Genomic DNA, 5,300 nt, shown 5'->3' on the forward strand with positions numbered 1-5,300 from the left:
TGATGAAGATAATGTAAGAAACATTTATTCATCTACATGTACTGTCGAATTATAATTGATCTTCCAAGATCCGGATATTATTACGTAGTGTATCTTGGTATAATCTACTCAAACACCTCATTTCTGATGTTAACAACATTTATCATTTATAACTATTCTATTAATAATAATATCGTAATAGTTCTTTCAAATAAGAAACCGTTCTTCTAACTTAGTATGATCACGGATAATTTTCAATTTCCAACTTTCAAAATATTCATTAGTATTAAATAATAACAGTGTCGTAATATTCTCTTCAGATAACAAAACGGTTAAACATTCTTTTTGCCGACTAGACATTATTCCTGATGTGGGACAATACATTTGTTTGCCTCTGCTGCGTTGCCTTTGAAAATATTTTGACAATAAATGTAAATACTTTTTATGTATACATCAGAACAGTTCTGGGTATTCTCGCATAATTACTTTAATAGTAGATCTATGCGCTTTCACGCACAAGGGCAGGGTCCCGTCAGTGACGTGATGCCATTTTTTTGCGTTACAACCCAGTGCCTATATTTGGGATCACACTTTCTCACTAAAGTACAGATTCTAGTACTATGTTTGGGTTGAGTCCCAGCACACAAAGTCAGCAATCTAATCCACAAAAATTGAAGTCGGATCACTGGTAGTCTAGATTTGTGTACCCCTCTGATAAGTGTAAATTACCGGTGGCATGTGTCAGTCAAGTCAGCGAGCCTGACCACCCAATCTCAACAAGCAACAAGCATGGGTTACTGAAGACCAATTCTAACCCGGAAGTTCACGGGTTCCGACGGATACATTAGGTTGGCGGATCAGAAGACTGGTCAGCAGAGCATACTGACCATCCAGTGCCAGTGCCAGTGGACAGATGTTGACCGCTGAACATCGACGCTTTAGACTATGATGGGTCCGTACAACAGCAGAAGCGTCGGGATTGACAACGGCGTAGCGTTCGTGCGTGTAAGGGGTGACGCTACAATTGAGTGAGTGAGTGTGTATATTTTTACACCGCTGTTAGCAATATTCCAGCAATATCACGGCGGGTGACACCAGAAATGGGCTTCACACATTGTACTCATGAGGGGAATCGAACCCAGGCCGTCGGCGTGACGAGCGAACGCTTTAACCACTAGGCTACCCAACCGCCCCTGTGACCATACAAGGTAGTAAAGTGACACATTTTGTAGACTGGAAGGACTATCTGGTTTTGAATGAGTTGTGATGAAAATGTGGACAGCCGAAAGTTACACACACCCCAAGTGAATTTGGATGTGATGCAGTATTTGACTGTCCGAACCCAATTTTCAGTTGGTCAGTATTTAATGAAACTGTCGATTATCAAACATACTTGACCTCAAACCTTTGCTGTTGCTAGTTGTATTTTGTTCATATTTAAGTCATTGTAATGTTTTGACGTTCAAGTTGTACTAATTCAAGGATTTAAATCAATGTAAAATTCCGTTCCCTGTGTGTACTATTTGTCCATGCACCTTCTCTTTTAACATACATGTATTTCTACTGTGATATTATGTAAGGCTCGTGTTAATGTTTCCGGGAGAGGGCTATCTACGTTTTGAAATTTGTACCCTGTCCTTTTCTTTGTGAATATGATATGTCAAAATCAAAAAAGTCTGTTTATACAGATTTGGCAAAACTGTTTTGGTGTATTGTCGAACACGAGTCGAGTGACATCAACACTACTTGACCTTTGGCCTTACCGTTCCGTGAAGATCCGGGTTGGAATTGATCTTCAGTAGCTTATGCTTGTTGTAAGCGGCGACTAACGGGATCGGGTGGTCAGACTCGCTGATTTGGTTGACAAATGTCATGGTATCCTAATCGCGTAGATCTATGCTCATGCTGTTGATGACTGGATTGTCTGGCTTACACTTGGCTATTTACAGACCGCATGGCTGTAATATTGCTCATTTGGCCTTAATTTTAACGAATGAAGCATGAATTCGGAATGAATCAGCAGATGACTTAAGTAATTTTAAATCAGGGTAGTCTAACTGTAGGTAGAGTAGATACCCTTTAAACAAAGTCGTTCGGTGTCAAATTGAAATTAGGGTAATCGAATCTGAGGTTAGACTACCTAATATTGCAACACACAGAAGGGTTATTTACCATCCCGTGAAGATCCGGGTTAGAATTGGTCTTCAGCAACCAATGCTTGTCGTAAGAGACGACTAACAGGATCGAGGGTCAGGTTGACTTGGTTGACACTTGTCATCGTATCCCAAATGCGTAGATCGATGGTCATGCTGTCGATCACTGGATTGTGTGGTCCAGACTCGTTTATTTACAGACCGCTGCTTTATGGCTGTAATATTGCTGTAATATTGCTGAGTGTGGCGTTAAACAACAAACAAACAAACCAATCAAATCAACCACGTATTGCCAAAAGACAGAGCGGGCAGCTCTTATAGTTTGGCATGAAATGCATATGGACCCGGTTTTTGTAAATATCTCTTCATCCAATGACCCAATCGATCTCAAACTGTGCAAGTGGATGTTTTGTCCGACAACCTAATCACATTGTAAATCACCGATTTTATGCATTTGTATTAAAGAATCTGTCTATGTAACTGTCAACAAAATATACAGCAGAACGCAAACTGCTTGCAGAGGGAGAGCCAATGACCTGTTTACAAAAGACCGGGTCCCCATAGACATACCGACAGACGGATAGAAGATGTGACAAATATGTTCTACTCTAGATTAATTACGTATATTCCTTACCTGTCCAAAAACTGGTTACATAAATATTTATCTTACCTTCATATAAAATACTTAGTTTAAATTCATTGTTCAATGACGTTTTAACAAGTTTCCGTGTCACCCCTCCCAGGAGGGTGACATGTGGTAAAAATGTTACCCGCTGCCACGGTAACCGCCAAACTCTCCGCCGAGAAGCTGTATGGCTAACAATCGTATGATGTCATAATAATATGACGCATGCAGTGCACGGTGTTCGAAAACAGTTTGATTAGCTGTTTTTGAGTTCAGATTTATTTTAGCGACTTTCACTGCTTTTGAATCGTTTGCACACTCAACATAATTCACCATTTTTACTGCAGTTTTAAGCTTGTCAGAATATGTTTTCCTGATTTCTAAAATCTAGTCGAGAGGCAGACGTAATTTTATTTACATGCCATATAGTCGGTAGCGATCTTCAAAATAAAATGTAATGATATTTTTACAGTTAAAGGTCACATGCAACGTAAAACACAACTTTGCAGATTCCGATAACCTTTTTCGGCATGGACTTACGGAAACAAATCATCAAAATGCAAATTCAACTTATAAAGTTGAAAAATAACGCGATGAAAAAACCCTTCGAAATCGTAGTTCAAACGATTCCCTAATTTTCCCCAGCGCTTGGGGAATTGAAGTGGTTTCAACAGCTGGGCTGCGCTCATAGCACGTGCGCAGTGAAATAGGTTCGCGCAGCTTGGAAGTGGGTTGTCCGGTGAATACTCGGTGAAGGCTTTGGTGTGAGCTATTTTTCTAATGTTTTGTTGATATTTCACAGGCGCGAGCTTTTTATATGTTATGACAGTAGATTAACTGTTTATATAATTTCATTTGTCTATTTCACCACACGTTCTTCTTACCGAGTCACTTTCTCAGTTCGATACTTAAAAGCAATGTCATTATTTAGCGTTGACAGAATTTCTAACTGTGATATAGATATGTCGTTGTCGCAGACAAAACTCAATGTCTGTTTTATTGACACCTATGTGTCTGCCTGCCTGTCTGCTAATGACCATATTCAATACACAACTGCGATCACTGACCATATGCAATTTGAACTTAACACCAATCAGGCTATACACCATAAACAAAATGCATTGATTTATGGCCCGAGTTCGGTCTCTGTCACATTATGTAATTACACAGACAGGCAGGTGTGATACTTGTACACATGACATGTTATGATGTCTGTTGATTGCAAAATGTTATACACAAAAATGAGCATGTATTTACAAAACCCAACATCTCTATATATACTCACACAATGAGCCGTGAGGGCATCTGCAAATGAACCAGCCGTTACACTTGAGTGCACACCCACCCGCTCTGACTGGGTTCGGTATCCTGGGTGCTTCGTTTCTTGGGAAGTAAAACCCAAGTACAAAATATTGCACTTTGATTTGCGATTGTACGCTTATAATTTTGTTTATATGTTTTTTCATAATCAGCAATGTATATTATATGTCATGAATAAGTGATAATTGTGTTTTAATTATGTTTGATTTTTGGTTGCATGTGACCTTTAACATGGCGGTAAGATAAATACCGTAGCAATGTTATCCCTCGCCTACCGGCTTGGGTGACACTACTATGTACAAAGAGGCGTACATCAGATCGTATTACTCTCGAGAGACGCATGCAACTTATAGAATGTTATTCCAAGTGAATTAACGAAACACATCTCCATACATTCTATTTCTATGGCAACATTTTACATATCTGCACTGCACGGATTTATCATGACACATGACACAATAGTGACGAAAATAATTATTTATTTCTCAAGTAATTTTGTTCACCTGTTGTACTTGTGTACCAACTGGTTTGAAATAAAATCTCTGCATCCCGAACATCGAATTGCGATCTGTCTGACCTTGACCTAACTCTACGACCCTTCAGTTCCCATAGCTGGCAAAATAGTTGTTCACAGTGATAGGGCTATTTATAAAATGCATAAACGATATATAATACAGGGGCGTAGGAACGGTTTTCAGAGTGTGTGTGTGTGGGGTGGGGTTGGGGGTGGTGTGTGGAGGGCTAATTTATGAAAAGAATTGAAAATCAAAATGAAATTGTAGTTATGGTAAGGTAGATATGGTTTCGTCTTGACACAGACACACACAGACACACACACACACACACCGTTCTGTTCCTACGCACCTGTAATAATGATGGCGATTAACGCGATTTTGTACTTGAAAGTTAGTGAGTATGGCTTTACGCCGCTTTTTAGCAATATTCCAGCAATATCACGGTGGGGAAGACCAGAAATGGGCTTCACACATTGCACCCATGTTGGAAATCGAACCCGGATCTAACACTTTAACCGTTAGGCTGCCCTGACGCCCCGATTTACTTGTAAGAATGAACCTGTCGGCTCATCGTTATTGCAAACGGAGGTAGAGCAGTTGATTAAAGCATTTTTAGCTGAAGACGAGGGAGATTGTACGACAGTGGAGCGTCTGCGTGAGTGAGTGAGTATGGTTTTAAGCCGCTTTCAGCGATATTCCAGCAATATC

Source organism: Haliotis rubra, unplaced genomic scaffold (genome assembly GCF_003918875.1).
Source record: "Haliotis rubra isolate DU_JTF1 unplaced genomic scaffold, ASM391887v1 Scf778, whole genome shotgun sequence".
In the NCBI taxonomy this organism is placed as follows: domain Eukaryota; kingdom Metazoa; phylum Mollusca; class Gastropoda; order Lepetellida; family Haliotidae; genus Haliotis; species Haliotis rubra.